Source organism: Gracilinanus agilis, chromosome 1, assembly GCF_016433145.1.
Source record: "Gracilinanus agilis isolate LMUSP501 chromosome 1, AgileGrace, whole genome shotgun sequence".
Classification (NCBI taxonomy): Eukaryota; Metazoa; Chordata; class Mammalia; order Didelphimorphia; family Didelphidae; genus Gracilinanus; species Gracilinanus agilis.
The window spans coordinates 541,748,654-541,764,515 of record NC_058130.1 but is presented as its reverse complement, the minus strand read 5'-3'; positions in this window follow the sequence as shown (position 1 = coordinate 541,764,515).

The following is a 15,862-nucleotide window of genomic DNA, read 5'->3' as shown; positions in this document are numbered from 1 at the left end:
ACACACACACACACACACACACACACACATATATACTTGCTGTCACTCCCCAAGACCTTCCACAGAATGGAAACTATTTCATTTTTGTCTCCGTTTCCCTAGTGCCTGGTACTATACATATATACTGTACACAATTAATGTTTGGCGACTGATTGAACATCTATACCTGGACCTGCTAAAACAAAGCTTTTTCAAATAGTTCATCATTCATTCATCCTGGTTTGTTGTTGTTGTTGTTGTTTTAATTTCAATATCTGTTGAGTAGTTTATCCATACATTCAATGAAAATTGAGGAAAGACAATGATTTTTCTTATAACTGGGTGCAGCCAAATAACACATCAAATAAAAAAACTGGGGGCTTGGAGCAAGGACAAGTGGAAGAGCCAGAGCCTTCAGGATCCCATGCCAGACAAGATGACATTATTGTGTAGTAGAACACTGGCAAGAGAGAAGCACCACAAGCCTTCTGCCCACACCGCCCCAGCTTTCCAATGTTTCTGTTGCTGCAAGCCCTTACATTCCTTTAGCTACAGCTGCCTTGGGCAGGCCAGATTGATGGCTGGATTTGCCAAGGCGTGAATCAGTGCATTCTGAATTTTGCATTGAGGAACTAGGTTTGAAAGGAATCAATTGTGTACCTTGTCCCATGTCCCACTGGGGCTGTTAAGGGGACATATGGTGGTGACAGAACCCACAGTGCAATCTGTATTTGGCTAGATTGCTTTGGGGCAGTTTGGCAAGAAAATTAGATTCATCAGCCTTCACACAAGAAGTCTTCTCAAGTCCTTGAAATTGGTGCCCCAGGGACCAAAATTGAAAGGATAACATTGTCAGAGTTACACTGGTGTCAGTTGTTTTAAGCATCCATTTCCTTGGAAGAATCAGGAGAGAGGGGGTGATTGGGAATCCCATTTTTAACCAGAGGTAACTTCCATTTCCAGAAGGCAGAGAGAAAGTCATGTCTAATGATGCTTAAACCCTAGGGTACTTTTGTTTCCTTTAGTTTATCTGAAGTAACTGACTGTATGAAAGGGGAAGGCATTTCTTTATGCTTAGTTGTTGTTTTGATGAGATTACCTGTAACTGAGCTGAAAAGGTTTCTTTATATGATCCTTTGAAAGAAAAGCTTCGATATTAATGGATAGTAATATCAAGAGAAAGAACTATGGGAGTAGAAACTGTAATGAGTAGGTAAAAGGGCCTTAAGCTGGTAATAACCCAGAAGAAAAACATGATTTATCACTTGTCTATATGGATATAGGATGTGGGGTTTTGGTTTTTAAAAGATTACTCTATTATGAAAATGAATAACATGGAAATAGGTATTGAGTGATAATACATGTATAACCCAGTGGAATAGTTTGTTGGCTCCAGGAATGGGGAGGGAGAAGGGAAGGGAGAGAACATGAATCATGTAACCTTGGAAAAATATTTTAAAATAAGCAAATAAATAAATAAACAAACAAATATTTTAATGAATAGTAGTTTTGAGGGAAAGATTGCCTGATGAAATTGCTATTGCCGGATCATAAAGAGTATGTTGACTTGTTGAGATGGTCAGCCTATATGGGAAACTTCAATCAATCAATCTGTTGGTCAGTGAGTATTTATTAAGTCTCCTGTGTGCCAGGTACTGCTATCTCTATCTCTGTCTCTCTTTCTTTCTGTCTCTGTCTCTGTCTCTGTCTGTCTGTCTGTCTGTCTCTCTCTCTATATATATATATGTGTGTGTGTGTATATACATACATGCATATATATGTGTACACACACATACATGCAAAACCCATACAATGTAAATGGGAGGGGAATGGCACTAGCACTTGAGGTGGGAAAGACAGATCTGGATAATATCCCTGGGAATTGACATCTCAACTGAACTTTGAGGGAAGGTAGAGAATCTAATAAGAGCCAATGAAGAGGGATTGGGCCTGTGCAAGGGCATGGAGATGGAAGATAGAGGGTAAGTTGGGTAACATGTAATTAACTAGAAAGATAGAGATGTATGATAAAGGCCTTTGCAAACCAAATAGAGGAAGTTTTTTTAATGTTTATTGATAAATTTTGTTTGTATTTTCCTTTCAATTCCATATATGTCTCTTCCACCTCCCTTACTCATTAAATTGTCCCTCAAAATAAAGAATACAAAAATAAAAGGGAAAAAAACAGACTAGCAATACCAAAATACTGACCTCTTCTAATAGTATATGCAATATTTCAGGGCCATAGTTTTCTTGGGTGGCTGGGTGTCACAATGGAGAGAGTACCAGGCCTGGAGAAAGGAAAACTCCTTTTCCTGAATTCAAATGTGAAACTCAGACACTAATTAGCTGTGTGACCCTGAGCAAGTCAGTTAACCCTGTTTGTCTCAGTTTCCTCATCTATAAAAATGAGCTGGAGAAAGACATAGCAAACCATTCTAGTATCTCTGCCAAGGAAACCCCAAATGGGGTATCTTTGCCATTGTGCAATTAGAATTGGCTCCCCTGGACTTAAATTCCCAGCATCCCACTTTCCTTCTCACATTACATGCTAACAGGGAGGATATAAGTTTTGTGTAGCCCTGCCTCTCACTCTCTTTTCCTGTGATTGGTGGCAGTGGAAGCTGACTTTGGGCCAGGCAGGAGAATTTACTCATGTGGTTTTATTTTTGTTAGATAATTCATTTTTTATTCCTTCTACTTCAAATGATTATTACTAAACTTTATAAATATAATACTTGAAGTTATTGGATATTAATTTAAATCTTTCACCAAGAAACCTCAAATGAGGTCACAAAGAGTCAGACATGACTGAAAAATGACTAAACAACAAATATTTATCTAACCATTCTACTGTCTTTGACCTCATACCTTTCGTGTGTAGTAGTGGGATCTCTGGGTCAAACAACAGAGTCAAAATAGATTTTGTCACTTTTCCTTATACACTATATATAAAAGTTTTTTTTTAATGATAAAATATAAAACTCTTATGGTCAGTTTTAGAGAGCCTACTTTTATCCAAATAATTTACTAAAATATTAGGCAGAAAAGGACCAAGAGCTTATATTCTTAGGTCATTCCAGGGAAAACTTCCTTTCAATATGTTATCAAACTATTAGTGTCATTCAGCCAGTTCCAAATCCATCCAGTTTGAATCATCATTTAGTCCATTTCTCTCCACAGGAATAATATGAGAGATTCCATAAAATATTCAGCTGAAATCTAAGAAAACTAAATCCACAGAATTTCCTTTATGTACCAATCTAGTAACCCTAACAAAAAAGAAGCCATGTCAGATATCTATGGTCACTGCTTCAACACATATCTCTGACTTTACAGCTTAATTTAATAATAATTCATATTTATATTACTATAGAATTACTATAACAATATCTTATACTTAATATACAATAATATATATTTACATGGTGCTTTAAGGTTTGAAAAGTGCTTTAAATATATTATCTCATTTACTTTCACAACAACCCTTAGGGGTAAGTGCTACTTAATCCCATTTTACAAATAAAGAAACTAAGATAGACATAGGTTAAGTGACTTGCCTAGAGTCACATAGCTAGTTAAGTATCTGCGGCTGGATTTGAACTCAGTTCTTGCTAACTCAAGGTCTTGTGCTCTATCCATTGTGCCATGTATTTTCATAATACTGTAAGTCTACTCTTTCTAAAATGTCCTGTAAGCTAGAAAATATTCAGAGGAAAGTAACCAGTTTGGTTAAGAGCTGAGTTCATGCTGTATGAGCATCATTCAAGGGAACTAGGAATTGTTAGCCTAGAGAAAAGGACTGGAGGGGAATGGAAATGAAGACAGTATTTCTTTCTTCAAATACTTGAAAGATTGCCATATGAGAGATTGGTTTTATTTACTTTTGTCCCGAAAGCAATCCTAGGAGCAGAGAATGGAAGATTCCAAGAGATAAAGTTAGATTTGATGTATGGAAAACTTCTCAGAATTAGAACAATCCAAAAGTATAGTGGACTACTTCAGAAGCTAGTGGTAGCCCCTCAAAGGAGGTCTTGAAGCAGAGACTGCATGATCACTGGTCAGTTGTGTGCTGATCTTTTTCAGCGCATGGGTAGGACTACATAATTGATGAAGTCCCTTTCCTTGATTCCATTCATTATCCTTCATTCATGGCTCCTCCTTTCCAGTTTCCATACCTTTTCTGATGCTATTCCCTGATGCTAGGATATTCTCTCCTTTATTTTTTAAGACCCAACTCAAATATTATCTCTTCCATGATCCTGCTAGTTAGTAATGATATGTCTATATTCTGGTCTCATGTGATGTTTTGTACCTCCCTTGTGATCATATATTATGCAATAAACCTTTTGAACAGTCACTGTATATCATATTGAAAATTTCCTGCACAAAATTCTTCCTCTAATTCCTCATCATGTCATTAAGGTGACCCTGGGTTTTCAACAGCTATGTCAAAAGAAAGCCAGCTCAGGCAAGTTGAACCAAACTAGGAAAGCTTTGAATATGGCCCCAGGGGCAGACTTATTGAGAGTCAACCTGGCACACTGGATAATGTTAGCTTTAACATAAGGACACCTGCATTTATTCCCATCTTTTGATTCAGATGTTTGCTCTAGGAGCATAAGCAAGTCAGTAAACTTCTCAACATCCAAGTTTCCTCATAAGTAAATGGCAGTAAGACTTGTAGAGAAGGAAATCAAGTCTCAGACAAATTTTGTGTTTTGCCATATTGCTAGGGTCACCTTGCTAGTAAATATCATAGTGCACTTAGTGCACTAGGCTGTTATGAAGAAAACAGTTTGGTCTAGTCCCAGGATTTTTAATCTAGGATCCTTGAATTGGGCAATGGATAGATTTCAAGGATGTGGGAAGGGAGGGATGGCAACTTTATTTTCACTAACTTCTAAATGAAATTGAGCACTTCCTTCAATCAAGAATGTGGATAAGACATCACAATAGTATCATGCTTCACCAGACATCCAGTGAGGTCCATGACATAAAAAAACAAAGAGCCCCTGGCCTAGAAGTTAGTTATCCAATATGATATCCATATTGCTGTTAGAATAAGAGAGAACTCAGTTGGTATTCTATCTATGATATTTACTAGCAAGGTGACCCTAGCAATATGGCAAAACACAAAATTTGTCTGAGACTTGATTTCCTTCTCTACAAAATGAAGGGATGGGTAGGTGGCTTCTGAGTTCCCTGCTGGCTCTAAATCTGATTCTACTATTTTTTTTTAATAACCCTTCTCTTCTGTCTTAGAATCAATAATGTGTGTTTGTTCCAAGGCAGAAGAGTAATAAAGGTTAGGCAATGGGGGTTAAGTGACTTGTCCACATTCATACAGCCAGGTGGTGTCTGAGGCCAGATTTGAACCCAGGATCTATCTCTAGGCCTAGCTCTTAATTCACAGAGCTACCTAACTGCCTCCAATTCTACTATCCTTAAAGAACATTACAAATACAAGTTATTATATTTCAGTTTTCTGAGGACTAGTTTGGAGAAATTTATTACCAAATGATGAGGCAGCAAGACAATATTTTGGTCACAATGACTCGTGAAATGTATAAAATCACAAAAGAATGTATACCTCATTAAGGCCACCAGGAATCTCTAAAAGTTATTGTCATCTCCCTTGTCTCCTATGCAGCAAAAATTTTAATAACATTTTATTAATTTTTTCAATTAACAAGCACTTCATTTCTCTTTCACCTCTCCCTCCCACCCCATTATAAAAAAAGACCAAAAAAATCCTTACAACAAATATGCATAGTGAAGCAAAACAAATTCATATATTGGCCAAGTTCAAAAATGTGTCTCATGCTGTATTTTTTACTCCATCACCTCTCTGTCAGGAGATGGAGAACAGGTTTCATCATCAGACATTGGGAACTATAATTGGTCATTGCATTGATCACAGTTCTTAAGTCTCTCAAAAGTATTTGTTTTTAAGATATTGTTATTGCATAACTTGTTATTCTGGCTCTGATCCCTTCACTCAGTATCAGTTCATAGAAGTTTGCCCAGGTTTTCTTGGAACTGTTCCTTTCATAATTTTTCATAGCCCAGTAATATTCTGTTATATTCATACACCCTAATTCATACAGCCATTACCCAACTGCTGGCCATATTCTGAATTTCAGGATCTTTGAGACCAAAAAAAAAAAAATAGCTGCTACAAAGGATTTTATTTTTACTGGTCCTTTCCTTCTCTTTTGATTTCTTTGGGGTATAGGCAAAATAATGGTAATGTCATGCCAAAGAGTATGTACAGTTTATTGACTTTGGAGGCGTACTTCCAAATAAGCAAGAATCTCTAGAAAATGAAGCTTCTTGCTATTCTTCAGACATAAAATAACCAGAATCCCTTCCTTCCTTCCGTAATGGCAGTGGTAAAGTGTCAGGAAAGGAGGTAGTAGGTGAGGAATCACATTGTTCTTAGACTATAAAGATTCCTTTAACTTTTTACTTTAAGGTAAGATCTTTTGTCCTATGATCAGTGAGTTTATTCACTACTGGAGGAAGCACACCCTTATTGACATTCTCGTGAAAGTAACCAGAAAATATGAAGAAAGTGAAACCTTATGGAAGGGTAGCTCTTGGGTTTTCCTCTAGTAGGTCAATACATGAATTATTGGACTGTCTTCATCATAGCTAGTACCAGGGCAGTGAAGAGCTTAGCCCTAGAGTCTAGGGAAGTAGAAAGTTATCCAGAGAGTAATTGCAAGATGAAATAAGTTGTACAGATCTGATATGGATAATTATGCCTTATATCATTGTATCATAAGTTATTTATAGCATGTGTGCTTATTTTTTTATCTGTTTCTTTCCAATAAATAAATTAAGACTTCTCCCTTCTCCCTTCTCTCCCTGCCCCCACATACAGGAAGCCTAGTTTCAAGGAAATAAAAGAATCTGGAGAAGAGCAGCAAGGTCATTGAAATAGGTACATCTCATTGGATAATTTAATTTCATTTTAAAATTAGGTCTTAACAAGTAATGATATTTTGTCTATTGGCCTGGCCTCTTGTTTTCTCTGATTTTTCTGTTTCTATCTTCAAAATAAATTAAACCTCATTCCACAAGTGTGGAAGAGAAAACTTATCCTCCAAGGAAATAATGAGAAGTATTGAGAGAATAGTAGCAAAGAGAAACAAAATAAATAGATCTCATTAAACCACAGGATTTAATCTTTTGCCCTAGTACCTTGAATGTTTGTGTCTTACCTGCTGCTTAAATGAAGCCTTAACCCTTTGTGGGAATAGAATCTGGTGACCGAGGACATTTCTACAGGGTACTAGAATGATGAAACAAGGCAAGAGTATCATAGAATCAAATTTCCTATAAGCAGTTTGCTACAACAGGAACAAGGGTAAGCTAAGAGCTATACCAAAAGGAGACATTTTGTTTCAAGGAAGCATGAATGGCAAGGAAACTTTCTGATTGTCCAAGAACCTGCTCCATTTGCTTTTTTGTTAGTATGTAACATCTGTGTGTGTCCAATGTTTAAGCTGGTCTGTGTCCCTAGAGATATGAGTGAAAGGATTGAACAAATACATGTCTACTTTCCAAGTTATCAGGGAGAATGAAGTGTTCCAGGAAAGAATAGAAGAAGAAAAAAACAAAGAAAAAGGATTTTAATGGACAGAACAGAATTCCCATCTGTTATGGGAATATGGGAGGGCAAAATAAGTTAAGCAGGAAAAAGAAGAGAAGTCAATCCACTGAATACCTAGTACTATATACTCTATTAGGTATGAAAATAAGAATAGGCATGAGGAAGTGAGGGGAGATAGGAAGAGCAGAATCATCTCTGGAGGAAGCAGTTTATTGTTCTCCAAAGCATGATGAGGCAGATCCTCAAGTATTTTTAGGTGAGAGGTCATCCAGTAATAGAGGGGGAAAAAAAAGACAAATGGCATTGATTGGTGACTCATTGCTTAGGAGTAGTAAGGCAACAGTTAGTTGTCAACCAGATTTAAACAATCCATTAATAAATAAAACATTATTAAATGCCTACTATGTTCCAGACACTGTGTTATGCAATGGGAATATAAGACAAAAAATTAAAGGCTGAGTTCGAGGAGCTGGCATTTTATCAGAGGAACAGCATGTATGAACACAAATATCATATGTTCATACCTATATATGTATATATTATATATTCACATATATGCATGTATGTAAGGGTGAGGATTCTGCCCCATCTCCAATGAATGCAATCATAAGCTTAGACACCTTAAATAAAATCAACCAAAAGTATAAACTAGGTGTAAATAAGTCCTTAATCAATTTGAGAAGAATAAAGTGCTTTGATCACTAGATAAAAATGACTGATGCCATACAGAAAACATCTTGTGATTGACTAAAAATATCAAATACTCTTGGGACAGTATATAAAATGCTAAGCCACTCTGAAGGAATAGAGTACAAAGTGAGGCCAAATAAGTAGTGGAGAAACTCCAGCCAAGCCCCTAAATAAGAATTTCATGGCTCTCTATGATTCTGTGTCTATCTCTGTCCCCACCCATCCCCCGCCCAATCCTTCTTTGTCTATTATCTTCTCTCTCTCTTTCCTCATTCACCACCCCATCTCCAAGATCATGCTAGTTCAGGAGACTTAAAGGTTCTATGAGAAGCCCTAAAAGTGACTAGTCTGAATCTGAGTTCATCAGAGCAAATAGTAGCCACAGAGGCCAAGAGGTCATCAGGACTAGTCTATGACCACAGGATGAAGGCCGTCCTGGAATACATGTGGAATGCCAGTGGTAGCCTGAAAGATGGCTAAGACCCTGGCGCTAGCTTCAGGAGCTCTCAGCCCTGATTTTTCAGACAGAAAGGAGTGCCTGTGGTCAATTGAAAAGGAATGGGAGCCCTGATCAAAGTTCTAAGGCAAGGTAGAATATGAGTGCTTATTTGCAAGAAATCAAGGGACCCAGTAACAGTTTTGAAGCCAACAAAAGTTCTAGCACTTACAACTACGGGAGAATAGGGGCCCTTTATAGGTAAAAACCAGAATACAGACCAGAAGAAAAATTACCACACTTCCCATTAGATCACATCACCTTGGAAGCACCCCCAGAACTAGCTCTGAAAACTGTAGTACGAAAAAAAAAGCCCAAAGCTTTTTTTGAGAAAGAATAAAAAAAAATAAGCAAACAACAGTGAAAAATGACTTTAAAAAGCTACTCTGGTGACAGGGAAGACCAAGACACAAACTCGGAGAAGAAAACAATGTGAAAACAGCTACAACCAAAGCCTTAGAAAAATGCTAATTGGACACAGAATTCCAGGAAAGTAAAAGAAAGCAATAAGAGTGATAGAATTTTTTAAATGGAAAGAATTCCAGGAAAGTAAAAGAAAGCAATAAGAGTGATAGATTTTTTAAATGGAAAAAAGAAATAAAAGTGATGTAAGAAAATTATAGAAAGAGAATTAATGGTTTGATAAATAAGGCACAAAAATACTGCATAAAATAACTCCTTCAAAATAGAATGGGCCTAAAAGTTCTCTGAAGAAAAAAATTCCTTGAAAAGCAAAAGTAGTCAAATGGAAAAGAAGGTACAAAAATTCACTGTAGAAAATAATTTCTTAAAAATTATAATTGGTGAAGTGGAAGCTAATAACTCCATGAGACATTAAGAAACAATAAAACAAAGTCAAAATGAAGTTTAGAAGAAAATGGGAAATATTGGGAAAACAAGTAACCTGGAAAATAGATCAAAGAAAAATAATTATAGAATTATTGAACTACCTGAAAAGTAGTGATCAAAGTCATGATCTAAAAATGAGCCTATACATCATATTTTAAGAAATGATCAAGGAAAACTTAGTATCCTTAAAAAATATATACATAGAGGCATCTTAAAACCAGAGGATAGAATAGAAATTAAAAGAGTCTGTCAATTAATTTCTGAAAGAGATCCCAAATTTAAAACTCCATGAAATATTATAGTTAAATTCTAGAGCTTCCAGGTCAAAAAGAAAACATTGCAAGCATCCAGAAAGAACAATTAAAATATTGTGGCACCAGAGTCAAGATCACACAAAATTTAGCAATTTCCACATTAAAGAATATGATATTCCAGAAGGCAAAGGTTCTAGGATTACAAACAAGATTAACCTACACAGCAAAACTAAATTCTGTTGTGGGGAAGGGATGTAGAGAGAATTGGATATTTAATGAAACAGAGGACTTTCAAGCATTCTTGATGAAAAGATCGATCTGAATAGAAAACTTGACATTCAGACACAAGACTCAAGAGAAGCATAAAAAGATAAGCATGAAAAAGAAATCATAAGGGGTTCAAAACAAGTTAAACTGTTTATTCCTAAATAAATAAATTGCTAACAATTACAAAGTTCAGAATGAAAAATCAAAACTATGGGGACATGGGTGGTGTTTTCATTACTACTACTGATTGAAGTTATAGAGTTCAAAATAGAAAGGAAGCTTAGGAAATAATAGCAGGCTAGGAAGACACTGAATAAGAATGATATTTTTATTTCTCAACTACAGCTTAAAATATTGATATAGAGGGTTCTAGACCAGTGATACAATATACTCATAGGGACCATTATAAGGATACCATCAGTAAAAGAATCAGCAAAGAACATACACTTTTCTATAACAAATCACATATATATAACACAAATTGCGGAGACATATAAAAATAATTATATTGGAGCTACCTATGTAGTGTTTAAGATTTCAAATCACATGGCATTCTGCTTCATAAAATCTTTACATCAACCCTATGAAGTGGACAATATTCCTCTGCTTTGCTTTTTAATATTAAAAGTGCATGTGAGTGTGAGAGGGCAGCTAGGTAGTATTGATTCCAAGATGGAAGGTAAGGGTTTTTTTTTAAAAAGTGTATGTGAGTTAGTAGAACAAAATATAAACTTGAAGGTTGCCCTCAAAGAGGAGAGAGAAGACATATCACTCCCCTAATTAAAATTAAACCAAATCTCTATGAAGTTAACTTTTTTCAACCATTGATGACATATAAAATGCCCTGTGCATAATTCAAACAAGAATTCCCATATAGATGATGTGAGGTTCTCCAAATTTTCACAGATAAGCATACTAGTTGCTTCAAGCCCTAAAATATTGCAAAATCATCTCAGTGAAATCCAGAGTAATTCTTAGACTGACTAGCCAAACTGAAAAAAATCAAGTGGATAAAAAATTCTTATTGCCTAGACCAGTGATGGGCAACTTTTTTAAAGAGGGGGCCAAAGGAAAGGAAATGCTCACCTTTTAGTCTATTTCTAAGGCAATTCTTTTGAAGTTTCATTGTATTGTATCCTACTCGTTGTATTCGTCAGATTAGGAATAATGTCGAGCAGTCTGATAGAACATTTCAAGGGGCAGCATCTGGCCCACAGGCCATAGTTTTCCCATCAATGGCATAGACCAGGGGTCTTGAGCTCTTGAGCCATATCTGGCTCTTTTGAGGGCCAGATATGGCTCTTTCTGCAGGAGCCATAAAGTCAATTTTTTTTCAGGCGTTGTTACAGGAGCGCACTGTGAGCACTGAAGGCTCTCATGAAATTACATTTTAAAAAATGTGGCATTTATGGCTCTCACAGCCAAAAAGGTTGCCGACCCCTGGCCTAGACTATGGCATGCCTGTCCAGGCAGCTTGTTGAATTAATCTACACATAGATCTCTATCTAGGACAGTTGCTAAGATGGATAATTAACCAGACCCAAAATAAAGAAAGAAATCATGAGGTAGCCTCACATTTGGGACACCATGCAATTATATCAAACTGTCACTACCAGAAAAGCATATCTCTCTAGCATTAATATTCTCCCTGTGATGATATCTTCATAGAAAATTATATAATAAGAACTAAAATTTCAAATCACAAAAAGTGCAACTAAAAGACTCGTGTTGAAAGTAAATAGGGAGCAGCTCTGTGACTCAGTGGATTGAGATCCAGGTCTAGAGACAGGAGGTCCTAGGTTCAAATCTGGTCTCAGACTCTTCCCAGCTATGTGACCTTGAGCAAATCACTTAACCTCCATTGCCTAGCCCTTACCACTCTCCTGCCTTGAAATCAATACATGGTATTCTAAAACAGAAAGCAAGGGTTGGTTTTTTTTTTTTAAGTAAATAAATTAGACCAATGCCAGCAATGATTTACAATCCAGAAGTAATAAAATGCAGGTTATGTGTGATTAGAAAAGGAGAGGAACTGGTGATGTATACTGGAAAGCAACTTTGTTCTTGGTAGTAAGAAATCTAGATTCAAACCTGAGGCTAACATTTGCAAATGGTAAAATCTTGGACAAATCACCTGATCTCCTTGAACTTCATTCATAAAATTAAGACAATTATTCAGTATTTGAGATGAATATCTCAGAGAATTATTGTAAAGAAAACTTTTTGTAAATACTAGAGTGCTATGTAAATATTGTATTAATACGATGTAATAAGAATGATAGGCAACTGAAAAAGAATAAAGGTATAAAAGAAGAGAAAGACCTCCACAGTGTTGGGTAGTATGTATAGAAGACTATAAGTAGATATGGCTTTGAATGACCAGGAGGCATTATATATGTAAGAGTTTTGATCTATATTGATGAAGGGAATAGCCATATCTTCTAAATCACAAGTCCACCAAAATAAATTGCATATTCATGAATGTGTCATATTCCATTCACAGTGATCCCCTCCCTTGTACTCTAAATTCCCTTGTGCTCTAAACTCTATCATGATAAGAACTGTCTTTCTGAATTATATTTGTATCTCCCCTATCATCTAGCATGGTAGTTTGCACATAGCAGGCTTTTAATGATTATTTTTAATGAATGAGCACACCTCAGTAAGAATTTTCACTAAAAATGGTTGATACAAAGTTTTCTATCATTCCTTTGACAAAACAAAATAGTTACATAAGTTTACTGTTGAACTTAGAAATGATTTAAATTATAGTAGAGATTTCAACATAAACAACCAATATTTATGTACCTTTTAAGTACTTACAAAGCACTTTGGAGTGCTGATTTTATCTTTATCTTTATTATCTTTCTTTTATCTTTATTCTCATCCCAACACTCAAAAAGGTTAATTTATTTGCCCTCAATAACACAATAAGTTAAGTAGTTTGGAATTATGACTGAAGACCAGTTTTGTGTTTCCAAACTCAGTGCTCTTTTTGCCCTACTACTTTGCTTCTCAATACCACAAGGAACCCCTAAATTGCAGTCAGTGTATTAACTTTTTCAATATTCTAACAAATCCTCAAACAATATTCATTAAATTCAAACCTGAATTTAATTGGCAGTGAAGCTAGGCATGCAACATTTAACTAGAGCTTGAGAAGCATATCAAAATCTCCATGAGCAGCAAGGTGACTTAGAAGATAGATAGATAAAGATAAAGATAGATAAAGATAAAGATAAAGATAAAGATAAAGATAAAGATAAAGATAAAGATAAAGATAAAGATAAGGATAAGGATAAGGATAAGGATAAAGATAAGGATAAGGATAAGGATAAGGATAAGGATAAAGAGTCAGGCATGAAGCCAAGAGATCCTGGTGTTCAAAGAGGGCCTCAGGTGCTTCCTAACTTTGTGACCTTGAACAAGTCACGTAACCCTAATTGCCTGGCTCTTGTCTTGGAACTATAAGGGTTAAATTAAGTAGTTCAACAAAGTGAAGAGAGTAGTTTAACAGAAATTTGTTTAAGAAGTACAGATAGAAAGACAGAAAAGAGGAAAGAGAGATTAAACTTATACTCTATAAATATATCTAAAATTCCTAATAACTACCTAAAATTTGCTAAAACTATCTCTGTCTTCTCAGGACAGGTTCTTCTGCCTGGAACACCAGGTCTATCTATTCTACTTTATCTATAAATTATTCACTAACTACCTAACTCCCTAAAATAATAGACAGCCACCACTCACTCACTCCTTCAATCTGTTTTCTGTAGCAGCCCAACTGTCAGTAGCCAACTGCCAACAGATCCTTGTCTCCAGAAACAGACCTCCTGCTCTCTAGAAATCCCAGAGGCAAAAGACCCCTAACTGTCAGTGGCTGCTTCCTTTCCTCAGTCCTGGTCTCCCTGGTAATGGAATCTTCAGCTATGGCTCACTGACTCCTATCAGTTCTGATCTGTCAGGAGCCATCAAACCCACCCTATCTGACATGACCACAGGTGGGATCCTGGGACTGCAAAAGCAGCCTCAGGGAGGATGGAAATACCCACTCAGATTCCCCTCAGTGACCCCTTTCTTACTAACACACTCTATTATTGAAATTGTAGTGATCAATAACACTACTTAACCCCAAGAAATACAGAAGAACAATAAAGGCTGTTACTAGAGCCTTTACAGACTCCCAGGAAAGTCCCACCCTTACATGTATAATACAGATATTGCCCTAAAAATCACTTCATAATAATCTGGCAGATAGTGAATTAATGTAAAAGATTTTAAAACCTCAACAAAACTGTACTTAGATTTCCCATTCTCATACACAGAAGTTTATGTAATGGGAAACCAGAAATGACAAGCCTCCATGATTCGATATGTTAACTTAGGAGGACAATGGATGAAAAATAGAGAAGTTGCTCCATGAAAAGACTGGTACGTCCTACCCCACCTACCTTTGAAAAATATTGAAAGTTACTGGAGAATGAAAAGTTGTTAGTAACAAAGTTAATGTATGACTTATACATTATCTCCAAGAAAACATGTATGTTGAAAATGAAATTCCATGCTAACCATATGTGTAATCTTAAAAGTGTATAAAAGTAAAGATAGCTCAAGCCTGATCAGAGCAGTCTCTGATACCTGAAAACTCTGACTGTCTCTCATTTTTCTTTCTTCTTCCACCCGACTCTGTCATCCTACTTAGAGACACCTGGAACTCCCGCAATGACCTACTTAGAAACCCTATTGTCTTGTTTCTTAAGGAGACAGAGGGAGAGATTAAGAAAATTCATTTAACACAACTAATATTTAATATCAACTTATTCTAATTTTAGAAATTTTACAGTTACATGTAGAAACAATTTTTGACAATTATTTTTGGACATTTTAAAATTCAGACTTTCTCCCTCCCTCCCTAATCCTCCCTTCCCTGAGGCCTTAAATAGTGTCATATAGGTTATAGCCATACCTTCATGTAATTTGAATTTCCATGCTGCTTATGTTATGATAGAAGATACATATCACACATACAATAAAAATAACATGAAGGAAATATAGTGGAAGACAACATACTTTGATCTGCACTCAGATTCCAATTATTCTTCCTTTGGCTGTGGATAGCATTTTCATCCTAAGTCCCTTTTGTTTATCTTTTTTTTTAATAATATTTTATTTTTTTAGAAACATTTTCCATGGTTACATGATTCTTGTTTTTACTTTCCCCTTCACCCCCCCTTTACATCCCCCCCCTTTTCAACGTGCATTTCCACTGGTTTTAACATGTGTGATCAATCAAGACTTATTTACATATTATTGATAGTTACATTGGTGTGGTCGTTTCGAGTCTACATCCCCAACCATATCTGCATCAACCCATGTGTTCAAGCAGTTGTTTTTCTTCTGTGTTTCCACTTCTGTAGTTCTTCCTCGGAATGTGGGTAGTGTTCTTTTCCATAAATCCCTCAGAATTGTCCTGGGTCATTGCATTGCTGCTACTACAGAAGTCCATTACATTCTATTTTACCACAGTGTATCAGTCTCTGTGTACAATGTTCTTCTGGCTCTGCTCCTTTCACTCTGCATCAATTCCTGGAGGTCTTTCCAGTTCACATGGAATTCCTCCAGTTTATTATTCCTTTGAGTACAATAGTATTCCATCACCAAAAAAATGTTTTCCAATTTTCCAACACCACAATTTGTTTAGCCATT